The following is a 26,152-nucleotide window of genomic DNA, read 5'->3' as shown; positions in this document are numbered from 1 at the left end:
GCTTACCGGCAAGCAAGTGAACCTCGGTAAAAATCATTGTGTTCATTATTTATTCCGAGGTGATTGGTCTTCATTGTTATTCATCCCTGTGATTGATTGGTTCCTTCCTCTACATGACGGTATAACCTTCTTGATCACTCTCTTTACTTTACCGCAAACTAGTTGTCAAGCTCTTTAGTGTAACTAGTTGTGAGAGCTTGTTTGCTTGGTTGGTGTGGCTCTTTAGTTAGCCTTTGAGAGCACACTAACATAGGGTAGTGTCATAGCTATTGTGTGAATAGACACTATCTAAACTATAATTGTGGTAGGTGGCTTGCATTTTGAGTAGGCTAGCGCAACACTTGCTTCGCCTCATAATTGTCTAACCATTTTGTTAAGTGTTGTTGTAGAAATTTTTATTAGGCTATTCACCCCCCCCTCTAGCCATTAGGACCTTTCAACTGGTCTCAACTGGTGCCACCGGTGCCCTGTACAGAAAAGATAGGGCTTCACAGAGTGCACTGGACGCTGATCTCAACTGGACCAGAGCGTCCGGTCAGTGGAAGCAGTGAAGACGCTGGCGTCGGTCTTCAACCTAACACTAGGTCACTTTGTGACCGAACGTTGGATGGGTGTGTCTAGTCCTGCTGATGTGGCAGCGCATAGAGGAGACAATGTGTCACCGAACACTGGGTGAGTCCAATCGGGCATTACCGAACGCATCCAGTCGCCTCAGGAACCTTACTGGAAACGACCAGACACTGTTGTTGGTGCGTCCGGTCACTTTGAGCAGCGCATTCGGTCATCACTTGACCATTGGGATTGGGTGCTTAGTATTTGAAGAGAGGGATGACATGGCCACCATCCGCTGACCGAACTCTGGCAGGGTGCGTCTGGTTGATCTGACCGGAGAGTCCGGTCACCCTGAGTTGTGCCCAGTGAAGGGGTACAACGGCTCTATTTCGTGGGGGCTTCTATTTAAGTCCCATGGCTAGCTCAAGCTCACTCTCTTCGCCATTTGCATTGACATAGCAACCTTGTGAGCTTAGCCAAAGTCCTCCCACTCATCTCCGTCATTGATTCATCATCTTTGTGAGATTGAGAGTGAATCCAAGTGCATTACTTGAGTGTTTGCATCTAGAGGCACTTAGTGTTTGTGTTTTGTTGCGGGATTCGCTTGTTATTCTTGGTGGTTGCCACCACCTAGACGGCTTGGAGCAGCGAGGATCATCGAGCAGAGGTTGGTGATTATCTTTGGCTCCGATCATGGTGATTGTGAGGGGTTCTTGACCTTTCCCCGGTGGAGAGCCAAAAGGTACTCTAGTAAATTGCTCATGGCTTGTGTGATCCTCATCTTGTGTTGGTTGTGCGGCACCCTATTGAGGGTTTGGCGTGTGATGCCAATTAGCATGTGAACCTCTAAGTGAGTGTATCGCCACAATGAGGACTAGATTCCCGGCAAGCAAGTGAACCTTGGTAAAAAATCATTGTGTCATCATTTGATTTTGAGGTGATTGGTCTTCATTGGTATTCATTCTTGTGATTGATTGGTTTATTCCTCGACTCGGTGGTATAACCATCTTACTCTCCCTCTCTCTTTACATTAGCGCAAACTAGTTGTCAAGCTCTTTAGTGTAGCTAGTCGTGAGAGCTTGATAGTTTGGTTAGTGTGGCTTTTTAGTTAGCCTTTGAGAGCACACTAACTTAGTGTAGTGACATAGCCATTGTGTGGATAGAGACTATACAAACTAGAATTGTGGTAGGTGGCTTGCATTTTAGTAGGCTAGCGCAACACTCGCTTCGCCTCATATTTGTCTAATCGGTTTGCTAAGTGTTGTTGTAGAAATTTTTATAGGCTATTCACCCCCCCCCCTTAGCCATTAGGACCTTTCAGTCAGGCGAGACCAAAATAGGCTCTTGACTGTCTAGGCGAGTTAGCGTTCGTGGCCATTAGCTTCTTTCAGGTATCCCTAATACTGATACCCAATAGTAGCCCTCAAGCCTACGGAGGAGCAGGATACTCCTTTGAAGGCTTTTTGGATGGAAGGGTTCTAAGGGTCTTGATCTCCCTTTGTGGGCCGCAGGGTGTCTTGGTAGGGTCACAATTCCTTTCCATCACATTCGGACTCTTCGGGAGCATGTGGCTGCAGGATTCAGGGGTTGAAAAAGATCTCTCTTGATTCTAATCCCTCCCTAGGATTTGATCGATCCGCTATTGTCATGCGACTGTGTATTTGGTCTCCTTGAGAGTCCAACTTCCCCTGAGCCCCAACACATAGCAGGGGTCTGGTCGAGGGGTCAGCTCATCTTGTAGTCCTCTTCCCTCAAACATTTTTTTGATAAAACGGAGGGGCTGAGCCATGCCATGTTTCCCTCGATGGACGAATCATGGTGCTCGATGAGCTGTTAATGGGCTAGTTTGAGTGGGCCTCGGTTTCCCATTCGTGGGGTCTGGCATGGGTTAGCTAGTGACTGACTCTAGATTCCTAGCGGTTAATCCATATAGTTATTGGGTCCGTTCGACCGGTGAAAGGTCCTTGTTTGGTTTTGGTAATTGAGTGACAATCTAGGTGGACTAATTGTGTTTATGTGAGATACACAGGTGATTAGTCCATAGGTACATGTGTGTGAGCAACATATGCCATGAAGGTGAAAATGGCTTGGAGATGTTGCAAAGCTCACACATGTGATGATGAAGGAGCTTAAATGCACATGAGACATGACATTGAGTCATGTGATCAAGGCGGAGAAGATCAAGACAAGACTTGGCTTGATGGACTGGTTGCAAGCGTGAAGGGCAAGTCGAAGGCTTTGGAGTGATGGACCGCGTGGCAGTGAAGCTTGAGCAAGACTTGGCGCCGATGGATGATGGCAACGGTGAAGAGCAAGTAGAGTCAAGATCGATGAACCAATATGATCATGTGATGATATGAAGTGGATCATATCATTGTTGATCGTGTTGATGCATGTGTTGCATCGACATTGAAGGAGATGGAATGGAATGCGCAAGGCAAAGGTATAACCTAGGGCATTTCATTTCACCGGTCATAGGTGTGTAGAGAAGTTTATGACCGGGTTTAGGATAGATGGCCATACTATCAAGAGGGGCAAACTTGTTTGCATATCGGTCATCTAGTGCCACTCGAGTGATCTAACTTTGCATTGTCGCTAGGATCGAGTGGCGTGGCAAGTTGAATGGCTAACATCCTTTGGGAAATGATTGTGAAAATGCTAACACACATACACATGGTGGTGTACACTTGGTGATGTTGGCACATTTACAAAGGAGGTGGTATTTGCAAGGGTGAGATGGGTTTGGGTCCCTCTCTCCCTCCCGCCGAGCTTGCGAGGCAGGATTCGGCGCTTTCGGGAAAATGGAATGCCTATTTTCTATTGCGCCGGATGCAAATTCTTTGTGGTTGGCACATTGGATCAAGGGTGAAGAAGTTAGAAGTGAAAACGAGTTGGTCGTGAAGATGCTGGCGTCGGTCAACTGACCGGATGCTGGATCTGCATGCACCGGACGCTGGCTGGCTGCGTCCGGTCGTGCTGACATGGAGTGTAGCAGTAGCTGGAGAGTGACCGAACGCTGGTGCTGCGTCCGATCGCGTTCGACCGGACGCGTCCGGTCATGCTCGGGAGCTTACTGGAAACGACCGGGTGCTGAGGGTCCAGCGTCCGGTCAGTTGAAGTTGCCGCGTCCGGTTAGGTCAAGTGACCATTGGAACCGGGACACGTGGTCGTCTGTGGGCGACCAGACGCTGAGGTCCAGCGTCCGGTCAACGCGACCGGAGCATCCGGTCGGCCCGACCGTTGCCCAGTGAAGGGGTAACGGCTAGTTTAGCCCTTGGGGCTATAAATAGAAGTGGCCTTCGGCCATGGCTGGTGTGGAGCACCTTGAGGGACTTAGTGTCCATGCTTGTGAGTGCTTGGGAGCCCTCCATCACACATATACTTGATAGTGATCATTCGATTGTGTGAGTGGGCGATTCTAGTGCGATTGCATCGTGAGGTTGCATCGAGTGGCACTAGGTGATCGAGTTGCAAGCTGGTGGTGCTTGTTACTCTTGGAGGTTGCCACCTCCTAGACGGCTTGGTGGTGGTCTCCGTCGAAGCGCGCAAGAAGCTTGTGCGGCGCTCCGAAGAAGTGCTTGTGAGGGGCATTGTGCTCGCCCCGCGGGAGCCGCGAAGAGCAACTCTAGTAAAGCGTGTCATTGAGCTACCCTCACTTCTGGGGTAGGTTCTTGCGGCGCCCGATGTGTGGGCTTAGCGGGTGATGCTAATTAGCCGCCGAACCACCAAGTGAGCGGTCGACACAACGGGGACTAGCGTGTTGGCAAACACGTGAACCTCGGGAGAAAAATCATCGTGTCAACTTTGTTCTTCCCATTGGTTTGCATCCCCATTACACAAGCTTGCAATTACTTTTATACATATTAAGCTTGTGTAGTTGCTCTTGTAATTAGATAGCTTGTGTAGCTTGCTAATTACCTTCTTGCTTGTGTAGCATAGAAGTAGCTCCCTTGCATGGCTAATTTGGTTTGTGTAACCTTGTTAGTCACATTGCTTAGTTTGTGTAGCTAAGTATTTGCGCTCTCTAATTAGGCTTTGGTTGCCTTGTTATTGAGCATTGCTAGTGAGCTTAGTTAGCTTTGTGCTCTTGCTTACTAGCATGTGTAGGAGCTCCCTTGTCGCTTAAAGTACTAGTGGCATAGTTTTGTGTAACCTTGCTCCTAGAATTGTTTAGGAGAGCTCTAGCTAGCCCGACACCTTTGTTGCATAATTGTTATCTTTGCAAGGTGCTAGTGAACATATATAGTGGGGTGTAGTCTTGGCTAGACCGTTAGTTTAAATTCCGCATTTGTATCGGTTAGCCGACGCGATTAAGTTTTAGAAAAGACTATTCACCCCCTCCCTCTAGTCACCATCTCGACCCTTCAACCGGTCCCAAGGGCTCATTGCCTTTCTTCAAAGAAAACCCATGGACAGTGCTTCGGCCAAGACCCGAACGTGGGCTGGGATATCCATGGCACTCGTGCGCCCAGGTACCTGCTGCTAGCGGGCCCATCCCTTACCACCCCTCACTCTAAAGGTGCCCTAGAGCAGTTGTGAACCCGTCGGTGGGCCAACCTTCGAACTCCTAGGCCTTAATGGGCTGTGAGAGTGTTTTTAGCTCTGTATCCCTTCTTACCTATGGTCGTTTTTGGCCCATCGAGGGGGGTGAACCGCTGTTTGGCGCACCCTTTGAGGAGCGGCTAGGGGTGGTGTGTGCTAGGCTCACCACAAAGGTCGGTCAGCACCAGGAAGAGGTCCAACGCCTAGAGGCCGAGGTGACCCGGCAGCATGATGAAGTGCTCAAGCTTCGGGTGGATGTGGACGGTAAGCCTCTAGTTTCCCTTATTGTCTTTCTTCCTATAATCTATGGTAGGCCTTTTGACACGGTCGGTATGTGACTTGGATAGGTCTCAACGACAAGCTTGGGGTGGAGGTGACAAAGAGCTACGGCATGGCCAAGGAGCTTGGTGTGGTGAAGGCCTCCCTCCTGAAGGAGAGCGATGAGCATGATACCCTGCACGTCACCATCTAGCTAGTCTGCAACAACCTTGAGCTAGCCCCAGAGTAGGAGACAATCTTGCTCGTGGTCCACACCATTCGAATTATGGATTGGGTGCGTGAGATCACGAGGGGCGCACTTCACTTTGGCATTAATCGGTCATTTGTAATCGCTCGTTCTCACTATGAGAACATTGATCTAGCGATGATGAGTTAGGGCTTCACACTCGGTTACTCTAAGGTCGAGCTGGAGGAGATAGAGGAGTCGGTGCCCCCCTAGCGTAGGACCTATCTATCAAGATCGAGGATGAGGTCATCCCCCCGAGGGGTTAGTTAGTAAGATAGGCCAGGCGACGAACTTGGCTTGCAAGCTACGCCACCTTATTTGCCAGCCGTCATGTGTGACGTGATCTCCATTGTGGTCTTTGTCCTCATCTCCTAGTTTCCTCAGGCACGGTACATGTGTTGGTAGCTACCCTCGGGTCATCGATCGCCTATTTGTCTTTGAGGAGCTAAAGGCTACGATCCTGATCATTGGGGCGGTGACTTTCGTCGATCCAGGTGGCCTTTAAGTCAAGGTCCCTATCGTGGATCCCATCCCATAGTGGGTGGGACCGTATATCCGTACCACTAGGCCATATCTGGTCAGTGGTCTTCATACCTGTTGTCACCGCTTTGAGGCGGCATTGTCTTGTCCGTGCAGCATGGCATAGGGTTGGTGTCTGACCGGGTTGAGGTGATTGTTGTCGCCTCGGTCCTTATGAGGTCAGTGCAGTGTGCTCGCTTTTGTTAGAGCAGCAGCACTTGGCTAGACACGACCTCTCCCCATCCCTTCCGAGGGTCGTAATCATGAGAGGTCATGTGCTTTGCGAATGTCACGTGGCTAGGGCTTGATGTTGGGTCGCGCCCGACTCTGGCCATAGTTCTTGACCTATGATGCTCATCTTTTGCTGGGCCTTGGTCACTTGGGCCTCTCCTTACTGATGCGTTGCAGGTCATGTAGCCTGCTATCTAATCGATGCCTTGAGATACCCTAGGGTTATAACCTCGATAGTAGCCCCTGAGCATTTTTGTGATCCCAAGGCGATTGTGAAATTGCTGGTATGCATGCGTGTTATGACTCAGGCTCATTCTCATGGCCTGCTTGAGCTTTTCAGCTTGACCCTTGGTGGGATGGTGCGACCGGTGTGGTAGGGGGTCGCTAGGTTTTGTTTTGTTAGGACATCCTGACGATGTGGCATGTGACTATTAGGTTTATCACATCGAAGAGCAGTGCATCAGGGTTCGTGATCCAGATGGTGCCTCAGAGTGGTCTTGTTGATGCTACTTTGGTCTTGCCTTTAGGGAAGTCTCAACTTTCTCACCCTTATGTGGGCATCCGTTGTTGCCCATGACCTTTCGTGGCCTGCCATGTGGCGAGGGGGTCTCGGGCCGCTCAACCCACTTCTGGGTCTATAAGTTAGGTCATCTTTCCTATTCAAAGTACCCATAGCAGCGAGTTTCCTCTGACCTCTTTTAGGAGCTTAGCTTTTAAAGGGGAAAGGGAAGAAAGGTTTCTGAAGAGGACCTTGCAGTTCCTAAACATGCATCCCGCTAGGGATCGTGGGTGGCAACCAGAGGCCATGGTTGTCCGTACCAACAATCGATGCTAGAAGGGATCTCACAAGTTGGGGGCAAGGGTTAGCATGGCCACCGTGTCTGGTCATACATGACATCGGTGTGCCATCTCATCGCCATTTCTTGCTCTGAGCCTAGGAGGCTCATGTGGTCGAAATGGATGATAGCCAGAGTCACTTTCGGCTCTCCTCAAAGGCCTATGCGCTGGTCGTCGGCCCACCTAGACTGCTGGTGGAATGGGCGGAGGATGAGGTAGTGCTTCCCCATCACTCCACCCCCGTTAGATGAGGTAGGATGGTGATGTGGTCATACCACTACTGCTGGCCACTCCCTCCTTCGGAGCCAAAGGTGTTGTCGTGTCCCTCTTGCGTGTTGTTGCTCAGGGGCATGATGCCAACAGGGGAGTCAGTAGGGGTTTGCAACCTCTAGTTCCCTAGCGGCATTTGGCCCTAGGTTATCAATATGCATCACCATCGAGGTGATGCCTTTTTGATGTTTTGGCGGCGTGGCTGCTTTTGTACTTGCTAAAGGAATTTCCTTTTTTATACTTCTGAGTAGCCTTTGTTGTGAGCCCCCAAGCTATAGGTTCAGGGTTGTCCCTTTGACCCAGGTTCACTTGGAGGGACTATTTTTGACTTGGTGTCATGGGGGATCATTTCCCCGACCTCTTACTGCACGGTCGCGAGGTTTCTTGTAGTCGTGCATTGGTTCGTAGGTCTTGGACCTTTTTGTCTTTTCCGTGTGACCGAGCCATGATCACGTTTTGGGGTTCTACATTGCGCGACACCCTATCCTTTTGCTTTGTCAATCTCTCCTAGAGAGGTTATGGACCTTTGATAGTTTATGAGTCTCAAGAGCAGGCCTCAAGTCTGAGACCTAGGACGCGGGGAGGAATCAGTCATGGCTAGGCCTTGACTTCTTTCGGGGTCACGGGGACCCAACTCCATTTTTTCCTTCCTAGCATCCTGGATGACCTTGAGAGGTCACGTTGCCTTGTGATATGTAGGTTTGTTTTTGCCCCACGCGGGGAGAGGCATGTCCACCGTAACCATGTGGTCATAGCAGTGCGCCTCATCGGGGTCTATGGGTAATTCGATGTGGAGTTCAGCTATGCTTCGCGTGAGATGTTTCATAACTCATCGACTATCAATCCTGTTAGTCCCCAACCGCCTCTACAGTGGCCAAAGGGCAAGATGCCTCCCCAGAGGGGGTCAACCTGAGAGACTTCAAAGCAGATGACTCGAACATAGGGAGAGATGGTCATGTGGCTTCGCACCACCGATTAGAGCCATGGGGGGCCATTTCCTCATTGCCCCTATCCCTTTTAAGGGTCGGGCCAAGAGTGGGTTTCCTAAGTATGACATAGGGTTGTGGTCACTGTGGGTCGCTCGGCGCATGATCTCTGGGGTGGTCGGCCTCCCTGGTCACATCATGGCATAATGGCGCCCAATCACGAGCAGTCATCCACCGCAAAATGTGGGCGCACAAATTGAAATGGTATGGAGAGAGTGGGGATGTGTGTGGCTTACTTGATTCATGGGCGACCATCGTTCTACCTTCCCTCTGATCGCTTCACCTGCTCTATGAGGTTTTCTAGGCTGTTAGTAAATGTGAGTGGGGGTGTGCATGCCTTGAGTATCCTTAGCAGCTACAAATACTCTTGGAGCAATATGACAAGGAGGCATTCGCCCTAAGTCACCTACTCCATCACTTCCTTGTTCTTGCTTTAGCTTTTTCTAGAGTCACTTTCTTACCAACGAGGATGAGTTACGGCAAGCGGTCGTTGGAGGAGTCGTCGGGTAACTGGTGGGGCGCCACTGCCCATCTGTCCTTGCCTGCATGATCAAGGGTAAGTGCATTTAGATGATGCTCGAGTTTGAGGGTTCGACCTGTGTTGATTGCACGCGTTTTGCAGGGCTGCCTCTCATGCCATGTCCACAGGGGCTGCCAGCACCACTTGCACCATGACACTACCTTCTAAGGGGTTGAGCTCGTCATCAACATGTTTAGAGGATCGATGTGAGTTCCATGAGCTTGTCCATGGGGCAGACGAGGCCCTCTAGTGCACCTAGAGCATGGTATGAGAGATTGAGGGATTTCCTCCTCTCTAAAGGGTTTACAATGGGGAAAGTTGACACCACTCTTTTCATCAAGAAGATTGGAAAAGATCTATTTGTGTTGCAAATCTATGTTGATGAGATCATATTTGGATCAACCAATCGAGAATTTTGTGATGAGTTTGGAAAGATGATGGCTAATGAGTTTGAGATGTCTATGATTGGAGAGTTGAGTTACTTCCTTGGTCTTCAAATCAAGCAATTAAAGAATGGTACATTTGTGAGTCAAGGCAAGTACATCAAGGACATGATCAAGAAGTTTGGCATGATTGATAGCAAAGTCATTAGCACACCAATGAGAACCAATGGCAACTTGGATAGTGATGCAAGTGAAAATATGGTAGATCAAAAGTTGTATCGGTCCATGATTGGAAGCCTACTCTATGTGACCGCATCAAGGCCAGATGTCATGTTTAGTGTATGCATGTGTGCAAGATTTCAAGCCTCACCAAGAGAAAATCATTTGAAGGCTACAAAGAGAATATTGAGGTACTTGAAGCATACACCAAATGTTAGTTTGTGGTATCCCAAAGGAGTAAAGTTTGAGCTAGTTGGTTACTCCGACTCGGATTATGCGGGATGCAAGGTTGAAAGAAAAAGCACATTGGGCACATGTCAATTATTGGGAAGACCACTTGTTTCATGGTCATCAAAGAAGCAAAATAGTATTGCATTATCAACCGCCAAAGCCGAATACATATCCACCGGTAGTTGTTGTGCACAAATACTTTGGATGAAGGCCACTTTGAGTGACTTTGGAATCAAGTTCAAGAAAGTGCCATTACTATGTGACAATGAGAGTGCAATCAAGTTAACCAACAATCTGGTGCAACATGCAAGAACAAAGCACATTGATGTCCGCCACCATTTCATAAGAGATCACCAACAAAAGGGGACATTTGCATTGAGAGTGTAGGCACCGAAGATCAACTTGCCAATATATTCACCAAGCCATTGGATGAGAAAAGGTTTTGCAAGCTAAGGAATGAGTTGAACATATTGGATTTCTCAAATATGTGTTGATGCATCCCCCACTCATATAACATGCCTCTCCTTCGAGCAATCCAAGGTAAAAGTTGATTGGCATGGCATACATCCTTGCTAAGGACATGTTTAGTGCATCTAGTCACATTTTCAATCTTATTAGGACATTTTAGTTCTATTTTATTAGGCTCATTCATGAAAATCAAACGAATTTGATGTTTATATGGTATCACTATTGCTCATATGCTTGACTTAATCTAGTGATAGCATATGACATGTTTATGGGCTTGTAAACCTAGTGTTTAATCTAGAAAATAAGCTATAAGTGTTTAACTCAACATGGTACAAGATAACCCTGATTTGGAGGTATGAAGAAGCTTGTCCTTGGATCAAACCGAGTTAAATATCTTTGGTAAATGATCTAGACTAGACCAAATTTGGAAAAATGATCCTCGCCCCATTGATTGACATTGATAATCTCGACCCTACAAGTAATACTATCTATATTTAGAAAATTTGTGGTCATTGATGACAAAGGGGGAGAGAAACAAAGATAGTAGTAAAAATAGTGAAAAAGGGGGAGAAATATCATAAAGGGAGAGAAACATAAAGATATCTTGATATATGAGAGAAATGAACAAAGGAAAGGGATCAACTAAAAGTTTGAGCACACAAGTAGGGGGAGCAAGCTCATGAACTTGTATGGTGCATTAAATGTGCATTCCATATGTTTGCTTGCATGGCACAAGTATTAAATTTAAACATCCATGCTTGTGTGATGAAGGTTAGTTGTAAGATTGAATGATGAAATGAAATCACTAGATAACTTTCATTCCCAAGTAAGTCTTTACAAGTGGTATCTTTCCAAAAGTATGTTTTAAGTGATATTAAGCTAACCATGGTGCTAAGGAAGGTATAATGGTGCACTTCGATTGGTATCATGCTTCAAAGGTCCATCTTTTATACCTTAGCATCATGTGGTAGACATTGACTCCTATATTTCCTATCTAAGCATATGTGCAAGATACAATCCAAACTCTTAGCACATATGTAGGGGGAGAAATTGCTACCATTTGGGGTTCATGAAACTTATCCATATTCTTTTACACATGATAAATATGCTTGGTCAAGCAACATGGATTCAATTGAATTTTATTTCATATCTTTGTATAAGGGTTGTCATCAATTACCAAAAAGGGGGAGATTGAAAGCTCTAGTTTAGTTTTGGTGAATTGATGAAACCCTACGTGCTAACCTAGTTTATCAAGTGATCATGAGATAGGTAGCACACTTCAAGTGGAGAAGCTAATGAAGATCATAGCATGGCAATGGTGATGGCATGGTGATGATCAAGGGCTTAAACTTGAATGGAAGAATGAGAAAAACAAAAAGCTCAAGGCAAAGGTATAAACCATAGGAGTTGTTTTGTTTTGGTGATCAAGACACTTAGAGAGTGTGATCACATTTAGGTTTGATAGCCGTACTATTAAGAGGGGTGAAACTTGTATTGGAATACGGTTATCAAAGTGCCACTAGATGCTCTAACTCATTGCATATGCATTTAGGATCTAGTGGAGTGCTAACACCCTTGAAAATGTTTGTGAAAATATGCTAACACATGTGCACAAGGTGATACACTTGATGGTTAGCACACTTGAGCAAGGATGAAGAGAACAGAGGAGATGCCAGCGTCGGTAAAGTGACCGGACGCTGGATCCAAATGCACCAGACGCTAACTAACTATGTTGGGTCACGCTGACTTGGCGGTACAATGGCTAGGGTTTACCACCGGAAATCTAACAAACAACGTTTGAAGCTGGTGACACGTGGCATCCAATCAGCTTCGTAGCCATTGAAATCTAACAAACAACGTTTGAAGCTGGTGACATGTGGCGTCCATCAGTGGACCGGATGCTGAGTCCAGGGTCTGGTCAATTGGACTGGTGCGTCCGGTCAGAGCGCAGTGTGCCCAGTGAAGCGGTACAATGGCTCTATTTTATGGGGGCTTCTATTAAAGCCCCATGGCCAGCTATGGCTCATATCTTTAGCCATTTTCTTTGACATAGCAACCTTGTGAGCCTAGCCAAAGTCCTCCCACTCATCTTCATCATTGATTCATCATCATAGTGAGATTGGGAGTGATCCAAGTGCATTGCTTGAGTGATTGCATCTAGAGGCACTTGGTGTTCATGTTTCACTGTGGATTTCACTTGTTACTCTTGGTGGTTGCCGCCACCAAGACAGCTTGGAGCAGCAAGGATCGTTGAGCGGAGGGTGGTGATGGTCTCCGGCTCCGATCGTGGTGATTGTGAGGGGTTCTTGACCTTTCCCCGGTGGAGCACCAAAAGGTACTCTAGTGGATTGCTCATGGCTTGTGTGATCCTTATCTTGTGTTGGTTGTGCGGCACCCTATTGAGGGTTTGGCGTGTGAAGCCAATTAGCGCATGAACCTCTAAGTGAGTGAATCACCACAACGAGGACTAGCTTACCGGCAAGCAAGTGAACCTCGGTAAAAATCATTGTGTTCATTATTTATTCCGAGGTGATTGGTCTTCATTGTTATTCATCCCTGTGATTGATTGGTTCCTTCCTCTACATGACGGTATAACCTTCTTGATCACTCTCTTTACTTTACCGCAAACTAGTTGTCAAGCTCTTTAGTGTAACTAGTTGTGAGAGCTTGTTTGCTTGGTTGGTGTGGCTCTTTAGTTAGCCTTTGAGAGCACACTAACATAGGGTAGTGTCATAGCTATTGTGTGAATAGACACTATCTAAACTATAATTGTGGTAGGTGGCTTGCATTTTGAGTAGGCTAGCGCAACACTTGCTTCGCCTCATAATTGTCTAACCATTTTGTTAAGTGTTGTTGTAGAAATTTTTATTAGGCTATTCACCCCCCCCTCTAGCCATTAGGACCTTTCAACTGGTCTCAACTGGTGCCACCGGTGCCCTGTACAGAAAAGATAGGGCTTCACAGAGTGCACTGGACGCTGATCTCAACTGGACCAGAGCGTCCGGTCAGTGGAAGCAGTGAAGACGCTGGCGTCGGTCTTCAACCTAACACTAGGTCACTTTGTGACCGAACGTTGGATGGGTGTGTCTAGTCCTGCTGATGTGGCAGCGCATAGAGGAGACAATGTGTCACCGAACACTGGGTGAGTCCAATCGGGCATTACCGAACGCATCCAGTCGCCTCAGGAACCTTACTGGAAACGACCAGACACTGTTGTTGGTGCGTCCGGTCACTTTGAGCAGCGCATTCGGTCATCACTTGACCATTGGGATTGGGTGCTTAGTATTTGAAGAGAGGGATGACATGGCCACCATCCGCTGACCGAACTCTGGCAGGGTGCGTCTGGTTGATCTGACCGGAGAGTCCGGTCACCCTGAGTTGTGCCCAGTGAAGGGGTACAACGGCTCTATTTCGTGGGGGCTTCTATTTAAGTCCCATGGCTAGCTCAAGCTCACTCTCTTCGCCATTTGCATTGACATAGCAACCTTGTGAGCTTAGCCAAAGTCCTCCCACTCATCTCCGTCATTGATTCATCATCTTTGTGAGATTGAGAGTGAATCCAAGTGCATTACTTGAGTGTTTGCATCTAGAGGCACTTAGTGTTTGTGTTTTGTTGCGGGATTCGCTTGTTATTCTTGGTGGTTGCCACCACCTAGACGGCTTGGAGCAGCGAGGATCATCGAGCAGAGGTTGGTGATTATCTTTGGCTCCGATCATGGTGATTGTGAGGGGTTCTTGACCTTTCCCCGGTGGAGAGCCAAAAGGTACTCTAGTAAATTGCTCATGGCTTGTGTGATCCTCATCTTGTGTTGGTTGTGCGGCACCCTATTGAGGGTTTGGCGTGTGATGCCAATTAGCATGTGAACCTCTAAGTGAGTGTATCGCCACAATGAGGACTAGATTCCCGGCAAGCAAGTGAACCTTGGTAAAAAATCATTGTGTCATCATTTGATTTTGAGGTGATTGGTCTTCATTGGTATTCATTCTTGTGATTGATTGGTTTATTCCTCGACTCGGTGGTATAACCATCTTACTCTCCCTCTCTCTTTACATTAGCGCAAACTAGTTGTCAAGCTCTTTAGTGTAGCTAGTCGTGAGAGCTTGATAGTTTGGTTAGTGTGGCTTTTTAGTTAGCCTTTGAGAGCACACTAACTTAGTGTAGTGACATAGCCATTGTGTGGATAGAGACTATACAAACTAGAATTGTGGTAGGTGGCTTGCATTTTAGTAGGCTAGCGCAACACTCGCTTCGCCTCATATTTGTCTAATCGGTTTGCTAAGTGTTGTTGTAGAAATTTTTATAGGCTATTCACCCCCCCCCCTTAGCCATTAGGACCTTTCAGTCAGGCGAGACCAAAATAGGCTCTTGACTGTCTAGGCGAGTTAGCGTTCGTGGCCATTAGCTTCTTTCAGGTATCCCTAATACTGATACCCAATAGTAGCCCTCAAGCCTACGGAGGAGCAGGATACTCCTTTGAAGGCTTTTTGGATGGAAGGGTTCTAAGGGTCTTGATCTCCCTTTGTGGGCCGCAGGGTGTCTTGGTAGGGTCACAATTCCTTTCCATCACATTCGGACTCTTCGGGAGCATGTGGCTGCAGGATTCAGGGGTTGAAAAAGATCTCTCTTGATTCTAATCCCTCCCTAGGATTTGATCGATCCGCTATTGTCATGCGACTGTGTATTTGGTCTCCTTGAGAGTCCAACTTCCCCTGAGCCCCAACACATAGCAGGGGTCTGGTCGAGGGGTCAGCTCATCTTGTAGTCCTCTTCCCTCAAACATTTTTTTGATAAAACGGAGGGGCTGAGCCATGCCATGTTTCCCTCGATGGACGAATCATGGTGCTCGATGAGCTGTTAATGGGCTAGTTTGAGTGGGCCTCGGTTTCCCATTCGTGGGGTCTGGCATGGGTTAGCTAGTGACTGACTCTAGATTCCTAGCGGTTAATCCATATAGTTATTGGGTCCGTTCGACCGGTGAAAGGTCCTTGTTTGGTTTTGGTAATTGAGTGACAATCTAGGTGGACTAATTGTGTTTATGTGAGATACACAGGTGATTAGTCCATAGGTACATGTGTGTGAGCAACATATGCCATGAAGGTGAAAATGGCTTGGAGATGTTGCAAAGCTCACACATGTGATGATGAAGGAGCTTAAATGCACATGAGACATGACATTGAGTCATGTGATCAAGGCGGAGAAGATCAAGACAAGACTTGGCTTGATGGACTGGTTGCAAGCGTGAAGGGCAAGTCGAAGGCTTTGGAGTGATGGACCGCGTGGCAGTGAAGCTTGAGCAAGACTTGGCGCCGATGGATGATGGCAACGGTGAAGAGCAAGTAGAGTCAAGATCGATGAACCAATATGATCATGTGATGATATGAAGTGGATCATATCATTGTTGATCGTGTTGATGCATGTGTTGCATCGACATTGAAGGAGATGGAATGGAATGCGCAAGGCAAAGGTATAACCTAGGGCATTTCATTTCACCGGTCATAGGTGTGTAGAGAAGTTTATGACCGGGTTTAGGATAGATGGCCATACTATCAAGAGGGGCAAACTTGTTTGCATATCGGTCATCTAGTGCCACTCGAGTGATCTAACTTTGCATTGTCGCTAGGATCGAGTGGCGTGGCAAGTTGAATGGCTAACATCCTTTGGGAAATGATTGTGAAAATGCTAACACACATACACATGGTGGTGTACACTTGGTGATGTTGGCACATTTACAAAGGAGGTGGTATTTGCAAGGGTGAGATGGGTTTGGGTCCCTCTCTCCCTCCCGCCGAGCTTGCGAGGCAGGATTCGGCGCTTTCGGGAAAATGGAATGCCTATTTTCTATTGCGCCGGATGCAAATTCTTTGTGGTTGGCACATTGGATCAAGGGTGAAGAAGTTAGAAGTGAAAACGAGTTGGTCGTGAAGATGCTGGCGTCGGTCAACTGACCGGATGCTGGATCTGCATGCACCGGACGCTGGCTGGCTGCGTCCGGTCGTGCTGACATGGAGTGTAGCAGTAGCTGGAGAGTGACCGAACGCTGGTGCTGCGTCCGATCGCGTTCGACCGGACGCGTCCGGTCATGCTCGGGAGCTTACTGGAAACGACCGGGTGCTGAGGGTCCAGCGTCCGGTCAGTTGAAGTTGCCGCGTCCGGTTAGGTCAAGTGACCATTGGAACCGGGACACGTGGTCGTCTGTGGGCGACCAGACGCTGAGGTCCAGCGTCCGGTCAACGCGACCGGAGCATCCGGTCGGCCCGACCGTTGCCCAGTGAAGGGGTAACGGCTAGTTTAGCCCTTGGGGCTATAAATAGAAGTGGCCTTCGGCCATGGCTGGTGTGGAGCACCTTGAGGGACTTAGTGTCCATGCTTGTGAGTGCTTGGGAGCCCTCCATCACACATATACTTGATAGTGATCATTCGATTGTGTGAGTGGGCGATTCTAGTGCGATTGCATCGTGAGGTTGCATCGAGTGGCACTAGGTGATCGAGTTGCAAGCTGGTGGTGCTTGTTACTCTTGGAGGTTGCCACCTCCTAGACGGCTTGGTGGTGGTCTCCGTCGAAGCGCGCAAGAAGCTTGTGCGGCGCTCCGAAGAAGTGCTTGTGAGGGGCATTGTGCTCGCCCCGCGGGAGCCGCGAAGAGCAACTCTAGTAAAGCGTGTCATTGAGCTACCCTCACTTCTGGGGTAGGTTCTTGCGGCGCCCGATGTGTGGGCTTAGCGGGTGATGCTAATTAGCCGCCGAACCACCAAGTGAGCGGTCGACACAACGGGGACTAGCGTGTTGGCAAACACGTGAACCTCGGGAGAAAAATCATCGTGTCAACTTTGTTCTTCCCATTGGTTTGCATCCCCATTACACAAGCTTGCAATTACTTTTATACATATTAAGCTTGTGTAGTTGCTCTTGTAATTAGATAGCTTGTGTAGCTTGCTAATTACCTTCTTGCTTGTGTAGCATAGAAGTAGCTCCCTTGCATGGCTAATTTGGTTTGTGTAACCTTGTTAGTCACATTGCTTAGTTTGTGTAGCTAAGTATTTGCGCTCTCTAATTAGGCTTTGGTTGCCTTGTTATTGAGCATTGCTAGTGAGCTTAGTTAGCTTTGTGCTCTTGCTTACTAGCATGTGTAGGAGCTCCCTTGTCGCTTAAAGTACTAGTGGCATAGTTTTGTGTAACCTTGCTCCTAGAATTGTTTAGGAGAGCTCTAGCTAGCCCGACACCTTTGTTGCATAATTGTTATCTTTGCAAGGTGCTAGTGAACATATATAGTGGGGTGTAGTCTTGGCTAGACCGTTAGTTTAAATTCCGCATTTGTATCGGTTAGCCGACGCGATTAAGTTTTAGAAAAGACTATTCACCCCCTCCCTCTAGTCACCATCTCGACCCTTCAACCGGTCCCAAGGGCTCATTGCCTTTCTTCAAAGAAAACCCATGGACAGTGCTTCGGCCAAGACCCGAACGTGGGCTGGGATATCCATGGCACTCGTGCGCCCAGGTACCTGCTGCTAGCGGGCCCATCCCTTACCACCCCTCACTCTAAAGGTGCCCTAGAGCAGTTGTGAACCCGTCGGTGGGCCAACCTTCGAACTCCTAGGCCTTAATGGGCTGTGAGAGTGTTTTTAGCTCTGTATCCCTTCTTACCTATGGTCGTTTTTGGCCCATCGAGGGGGGTGAACCGCTGTTTGGCGCACCCTTTGAGGAGCGGCTAGGGGTGGTGTGTGCTAGGCTCACCACAAAGGTCGGTCAGCACCAGGAAGAGGTCCAACGCCTAGAGGCCGAGGTGACCCGGCAGCATGATGAAGTGCTCAAGCTTCGGGTGGATGTGGACGGTAAGCCTCTAGTTTCCCTTATTGTCTTTCTTCCTATAATCTATGGTAGGCCTTTTGACACGGTCGGTATGTGACTTGGATAGGTCTCAACGACAAGCTTGGGGTGGAGGTGACAAAGAGCTACGGCATGGCCAAGGAGCTTGGTGTGGTGAAGGCCTCCCTCCTGAAGGAGAGCGATGAGCATGATACCCTGCACGTCACCATCTAGCTAGTCTGCAACAACCTTGAGCTAGCCCCAGAGTAGGAGACAATCTTGCTCGTGGTCCACACCATTCGAATTATGGATTGGGTGCGTGAGATCACGAGGGGCGCACTTCACTTTGGCATTAATCGGTCATTTGTAATCGCTCGTTCTCACTATGAGAACATTGATCTAGCGATGATGAGTTAGGGCTTCACACTCGGTTACTCTAAGGTCGAGCTGGAGGAGATAGAGGAGTCGGTGCCCCCCTAGCGTAGGACCTATCTATCAAGATCGAGGATGAGGTCATCCCCCCGAGGGGTTAGTTAGTAAGATAGGCCAGGCGACGAACTTGGCTTGCAAGCTACGCCACCTTATTTGCCAGCCGTCATGTGTGACGTGATCTCCATTGTGGTCTTTGTCCTCATCTCCTAGTTTCCTCAGGCACGGTACATGTGTTGGTAGCTACCCTCGGGTCATCGATCGCCTATTTGTCTTTGAGGAGCTAAAGGCTACGATCCTGATCATTGGGGCGGTGACTTTCGTCGATCCAGGTGGCCTTTAAGTCAAGGTCCCTATCGTGGATCCCATCCCATAGTGGGTGGGACCGTATATCCGTACCACTAGGCCATATCTGGTCAGTGGTCTTCATACCTGTTGTCACCGCTTTGAGGCGGCATTGTCTTGTCCGTGCAGCATGGCATAGGGTTGGTGTCTGACCGGGTTGAGGTGATTGTTGTCGCCTCGGTCCTTATGAGGTCAGTGCAGTGTGCTCGCTTTTGTTAGAGCAGCAGCACTTGGCTAGACACGACCTCTCCCCATCCCTTCCGAGGGTCGTAATCATGAGAGGTCATGTGCTTTGCGAATGTCACGTGGCTAGGGCTTGATGTTGGGTCGCGCCCGACTCTGGCCATAGTTCTTGACCTATGATGCTCATCTTTTGCTGGGCCTTGGTCACTTGGGCCTCTCCTTACTGATGCGTTGCAGGTCATGTAGCCTGCTATCTAATCGATGCCTTGAGATACCCTAGGGTTATAACCTCGATAGTAGCCCCTGAGCATTTTTGTGATCCCAAGGCGATTGTGAAATTGCTGGTATGCATGCGTGTTATGACTCAGGCTCATTCTCATGGCCTGCTTGAGCTTTTCAGCTTGACCCTTGGTGGGATGGTGCGACCGGTGTGGTAGGGGGTCGCTAGGTTTTGTTTTGTTAGGACATCCTGACGATGTGGCATGTGACTATTAGGTTTATCACATCGAAGAGCAGTGCATCAGGGTTCGTGATCCAGATGGTGCCTCAGAGTGGTCTTGTTGATGCTACTTTGGTCTTGCCTTTAGGGAAGTCTCAACTTTCTCACCCTTATGTGGGCATCCGTTGTTGCCCATGACCTTTCGTGGCCTGCCATGTGGCGAGGGGGTCTCGGGCCGCTCAACCCACTTCTGGGTCTATAAGTTAGGTCATCTTTCCTATTCAAAGTACCCATAGCAGCGAGTTTCCTCTGACCTCTTTTAGGAGCTTAGCTTTTAAAGGGGAAAGGGAAGAAAGGTTTCTGAAGAGGACCTTGCAGTTCCTAAACATGCATCCCGCTAGGGATCGTGGGTGGCAACCAGAGGCCATGGTTGTCCGTACCAACAATCGATGCTAGAAGGGATCTCACAAGTTGGGGGCAAGGGTTAGCATGGCCACCGTGTCTGGTCATACATGACATCGGTGTGCCATCTCATCGCCATTTCTTGCTCTGAGCCTAGGAGGCTCATGTGGTCGAAATGGATGATAGCCAGAGTCACTTTCGGCTCTCCTCAAAGGCCTATGCGCTGGTCGTCGGCCCACCTAGACTGCTGGTGGAATGGGCGGAGGATGAGGTAGTGCTTCCCCATCACTCCACCCCCGTTAGATGAGGTAGGATGGTGATGTGGTCATACCACTACTGCTGGCCACTCCCTCCTTCGGAGCCAAAGGTGTTGTCGTGTCCCTCTTGCGTGTTGTTGCTCAGGGGCATGATGCCAACAGGGGAGTCAGTAGGGGTTTGCAACCTCTAGTTCCCTAGCGGCATTTGGCCCTAGGTTATCAATATGCATCACCATCGAGGTGATGCCTTTTTGATGTTTTGGCGGCGTGGCTGCTTTTGTACTTGCTAAAGGAATTTCCTTTTTTATACTTCTGAGTAGCCTTTGTTGTGAGCCCCCAAGCTATAGGTTCAGGGTTGTCCCTTTGACCCAGGTTCACTTGGAGGGACTATTTTTGACTTGGTGTCATGGGGGATCATTTCCCCGACCTCTTACTGCACGGTCGCGAGGTTTCTTGTAGTCGTGCATTGGTTCGTAGGTCTTGGACCTTTTTGTCTTTTCCGTGTGACCGAGCCATGATCACGTTTTGGGGTTCTACATTGCGCGACACCCTATCCTTTTGCTTTGTCAATCTCTCCTAGAGAGGTTATGGACCTTTGATAGTTTATGAGTCTCAAGAGCAGGCCTCAAGTCTGAGACCTAGGACGCGGGGAGGAATCAGTCATGGCTAGGCCTTGACTTCTTTCGGGGTCACGGGGACCCAACTCCATTTTTTCCTTCCTAGCATCCTGGATGACCTTGAGAGGTCACGTTGCCTTGTGATATGTAGGTTTGTTTTTGCCCCACGCGGGGAGAGGCATGTCCACCGTAACCATGTGGTCATAGCAGTGCGCCTCATCGGGGTCTATGGGTAATTCGATGTGGAGTTCAGCTATGCTTCGCGTGAGATGTTTCATAACTCATCGACTATCAATCCTGTTAGTCCCCAACCGCCTCTACAGTGGCCAAAGGGCAAGATGCCTCCCCAGAGGGGGTCAACCTGAGAGACTTCAAAGCAGATGACTCGAACATAGGGAGAGATGGTCATGTGGCTTCGCACCACCGATTAGAGCCATGGGGGGCCATTTCCTCATTGCCCCTATCCCTTTTAAGGGTCGGGCCAAGAGTGGGTTTCCTAAGTATGACATAGGGTTGTGGTCACTGTGGGTCGCTCGGCGCATGATCTCTGGGGTGGTCGGCCTCCCTGGTCACATCATGGCATAATGGCGCCCAATCACGAGCAGTCATCCACCGCAAAATGTGGGCGCACAAATTGAAATGGTATGGAGAGAGTGGGGATGTGTGTGGCTTACTTGATTCATGGGCGACCATCGTTCTACCTTCCCTCTGATCGCTTCACCTGCTCTATGAGGTTTTCTAGGCTGTTAGTAAATGTGAGTGGGGGTGTGCATGCCTTGAGTATCCTTAGCAGCTACAAATACTCTTGGAGCAATATGACAAGGAGGCATTCGCCCTAAGTCACCTACTCCATCACTTCCTTGTTCTTGCTTTAGCTTTTTCTAGAGTCACTTTCTTACCAACGAGGATGAGTTACGGCAAGCGGTCGTTGGAGGAGTCGTCGGGTAACTGGTGGGGCGCCACTGCCCATCTGTCCTTGCCTGCATGATCAAGGGTAAGTGCATTTAGATGATGCTCGAGTTTGAGGGTTCGACCTGTGTTGATTGCACGCGTTTTGCAGGGCTGCCTCTCATGCCATGTCCACAGGGGCTGCCAGCACCACTTGCACCATGACACTACCTTCTAAGGGGTTGAGCTCGTCATCAACATGTTTAGAGGATCGATGTGAGTTCCATGAGCTTGTCCATGGGGCAGACGAGGCCCTCTAGTGCTACTCTAATGCCACCCGCGAGGTGAGCCGGCTGCAACGTTGTCTTGAGGCTGTCCATGTGGCCCTCGAGGCGTCGAAGAGGGAGACCATAGCCACGCAGGCAGCAACCATCGTTGTTTAGGCCTGCATTATGGGTAAGGATGCTTTCATGTCTTGTTGTCTCACTCATCATTTGTCATTCTTGATTTCCTTCTGATCTTCACGTCCCCTTGTTGCCAGCATTGAAGGAGCAACTGGCGGTCTCCTGCCATGAGATAGAGGAAGCTCGCCTCTAGGAGGTTCTTCTAATGGAGGACCATGAATGCACAGTTGTGGTCAGAATCCATTAAGGAGTTGGCATTGTGCACGCCACCATACAGCTCTGCACCGGCCATGATTTTCATTAGGTGGCACCTAGGTTCCCGTACCATGCCAGCTAGGCAGAGCGAGCGGAGATGGTCGACGGCTTTTGCCACTACTGCTACCATCGTCATGGCCACTGTGAACGTGGAGAACATCCTCCATGGTGGTGGCTAGGGGCCTTAGGTTGTACCTAGGGTTCTTTGATGAATAAGATTCTTCAGCTAGTGCTTTGTGCTTCTTTTTCTTTCGCGCATCCGTTGTTGATCTGTTTGTTTGAATGCCATAGTCGCGACCTTGCCTGGGGATTGACCCACGTAGTTTGGCTTGGTGTGACTCCGTTTTTGTGACCGTGGTGTCGTAGGACAGGCCTAGCGGCAGCGTGCCTTGAGTCATCTCCTTTTTCTTTGGATTTTGATGATCTTTCTGGTGGGCATCGATGCACGGGATGTTGCGGTGTAGCCCTTGTGAGTGAACCGTGTCATTAGGCACGCGCTGATCGACATATGTTTCTTGGGTGCGCGCACATCGTTATAGCATCGCCTTGACATGCGCTTATTAAGGTGTGTCGCGATCTTTGGGCTCAGAAGAGATTCATTGATGGTTATGTACAAAATTTTCAGCAGGCTGAGAGAAGCCTTGGTGCGAACATTTAGCGCCCATGCCACTGGTCGTGGCTTTCATCACTCATGGTTCTTGATGCGGTAGGGCCTAGGACACAAGGCTCGCTATGCCGAGGAATGCGCCATGTTCTAGACCCTCTAGCGCTCTTCGATCGCGCCATCCTTGAGCCGTGTTGCCGCCTGCCTTGCCGCGTGCCGCGATCGTGGTCGTAGAGTGTGTCCTTCATGTGCTCCCCTACCACATAGGGAAATCATGTTCGGGATTAGCCCCGAGGGGCTGGCTCACAGCTGTAGTGATGTCATAGTTCTCCCGTTCACAGAGGTGGGCCTGCTAAAGGTCGCCACCTATAGTGATGACCCTGTGTCAGCTAGGAATCTTGAGCTTCAGGTAGGTGTAGTTGGGGACGGCCATGAACTTGGCGTAGCATGGCCGGCCCAGTATGGCATGATAGGCACTAGGGAAGTCTGCTATTTTGAAGGTGAGCATCTCCATGAGGAAGTTGGCTTGACCCCCGAATGTCACGGGTAAGTTGACTTGCCCGAGGGGGACAGCTTGGAGCCCGGGTATGACTATGTGGAACGGAGCATTGGATGGTCATATGGCTGCCCATGAAAGCCCCATGGCGTCGTAGGTCTTGGTGTAGAGAAGGTTGAGGCTGCTTCCGCCATCCATGAGGACTCAAGACAAGCAGGTCTTGCCCATTATCAGTTCCATGATGAGAGGGAAGCCTCCTGGTTGCGGGATGTGGTCAGGGTGATCCTTTTAGTCAAAAGTGATCACGTTTTCTGACCATTTTAGGAAGGCCAAGATGGCTTCTTCCACGGCAGCTGCATTGACCTCCCTAGCCATGAGCTTCTGCCGACGTTTGAATTCATATGCCATCGGTTCGCCAAATATCATGAGGCACCCTCTCGGGTCGAGATACGCATCCCCTTCTCTTCATTATCAGTGGGCCCAAATGGCGTGTCCGTGCCGGTCATCTTGTAGTGGCCGCTAAAGTTGTTCATGGTTTGTAGCATCTGAGCTCATGAATGAGCGCTTCATTGGTCGTGCTAGAGATAAACACTCCAATTACATCCACATCCACGATATCGGGAAGCTCATTACACTGCTTGGAAAAGTGGCGGATGTACTCGCGTAGAGTCTCTTCTATTTTTTATTTGCAGGCTTTGAGGTCCTAGGAATTTCTAGGGAACACGTACATGCCTTGAAAGTTTCCTACGAAGATGCGCTTTAAGTCTACCCATGAGTGGATGCTGTTCGTAGGGAGATGCTCGAGCCATGCTCGGGCACTTTCCACAAGGTAGAGCAGCAAGTATTGGATGATGAAGAGTTCGTCGTCCGCCCTGCCTGCTCGACAGGCGAGACGAGGTTGGAGTCCCCAGAGTACTTGATGATGTTTGGTGGTGCACGGAAGCGTGCCGGGAATGGTGTCTACTAGATCCTTTTTGTGAATGCCTGAGAGCGCAGGCATCTGGGCTCAGGATGCGTCGAGCGTCCCAAACCCTAAGGTGTTGGCTGTAGTTGTTCGAGTCACTATAGTTGTAGTGTAGTTGGTCTTGGCCCACCTAGTGTGGTCCTTGCCGCCAAGTGCCTCGAGCAGGACAGGTGTTGTGGTTTCTGACATGGCGGTTGCGTGCTTGGGAGGGCTCCCATTTGTGCATTGTGCCACCGCCGTTTGGTCAGAGCATGCTTGGCACATGGTGCCCCTCGGGGGCACCATAGGAGATGTGTACGAAGCTGGCTTTGGGATGCTGCCTCTCCATGGAGCTTTGAGCCTGCTACATCGCCACGGTTTCTAACAGGTCTCGCAGCTCCTGGTGGACGCACTTTGCTTCATCGGTCGAAGGCTCAGGGGCCGTTCGCAAGATCATGGTGGACGCTGCGATGTTTTGGCTAGCTCAAGGGAAGACAGGTGTCTCCCTCCTGCCCTGTTAGGTTTGATCATACACACGGCATGCCCGCGCCCATGTGCCCTTTGGCATCGAGGTGTTACGGGCTAGGGCATCCATCATCGCGGTGTTTGTCAACCTGATCATCTTCTCAGGCCCTAGCTCGTTCTAGGCGTTCCTGGTTGTACTCAGCCTATTCCCCGGGGGTGCATGGAATCAGATAGGCATCGTCCTCTGCATCCTTTGTCAATGTTGCGCCATCCTCTAAGAGATGCAACATGTTCTTAGGGGTGGCTAGTAGGAGGTCATAGAGGGACTCTGAATCCCTCTCCATCATCCCCACAAACCCGAGGGAATCTAGCATCGTTGTTCAGCCATTGCGCCTGGCTAGCTCTTGCTCAAAGAGGGTGATTGTGTCCTTCATTTTGGACGGCAGTGGAGTGCTGGGGTTCCTGAATTCAGCCTCTAGCGGCAGGGGCCCACCTCTGGAGAGCTAGGCAAAAGCGGTTGCCAACATGAAACACACTCGTCGGCTCAACTCTGGCTAGGGGTTTGCCCCGAGATAGGCATCGACTCGGCATGCTAGCGCATCGGAGTCGACAATTGTGGGACTGGCTTGGGTCGGTCCATGATCAGGCATCGAGATGTGTGGTGGAGCCGCATTCTCTTTGCTCAGTCATAGCCGACCCAGGCGATCAACCATGAAGTCCAAGTCCCCGAAGCGCAAGGCTTGGCTAGGGAGAAGACCATCTACGGGAGCTGGCCCGTTGATATCCATGAACTCAAGGCTTCTGAAGCGGATGCAGCCGCCGGAGGTCATGCCAAGAGCAAGTACAACGTAAGTGCAGGGAGCCATCGCTTCCTTCTCTATTGTGGGTCTTCCTAGTGCAGGGAGCCATCGCCAATTATCAGTGTTTTGTAAACCAAACTAGTAAACTTATATGATTACCGCGCTGCTTTAGGAAGACGATGGTAGCATCCAGTAGACACGAGGATTTATACTGGTTTAGGCTAGAACCCTACGTCCAGTCTCAAAGATGATCGAGTGCGTGTTTCTCGCTTGGATGCTCTGAAGTTCTTACAATGGGGTGCAAGAAAGGTGGAAGAGATGGAATGTCCTATGCTAGGCTTTGGGCTGCCTGAAGAGAAGCTCCAAGAGCCCTACAACAATGGTGAATGAAAGGAATGGTAGAGGATTCAGAATATCTAGAAAGGGGCCCTAGCAACCCTTATATAGAGTTTGGGGCTAGGGCGCATACAAAAGCAGAAGGTTCTCCCGACTGAAGGGTCATGAGCCTAAGGGAGGTCCTAGCTAACTTGGCTTGCAAGCTATGCCATCTTGTGGAGCAC

The sequence above is a fragment of the Miscanthus floridulus genome, chromosome 7 (assembly GCF_019320115.1).
Source record: "Miscanthus floridulus cultivar M001 chromosome 7, ASM1932011v1, whole genome shotgun sequence".
Lineage (NCBI taxonomy): Eukaryota > Viridiplantae > Streptophyta > Magnoliopsida > Poales > Poaceae > Miscanthus > Miscanthus floridulus.
This window is presented reverse-complemented; position numbering follows the sequence as displayed.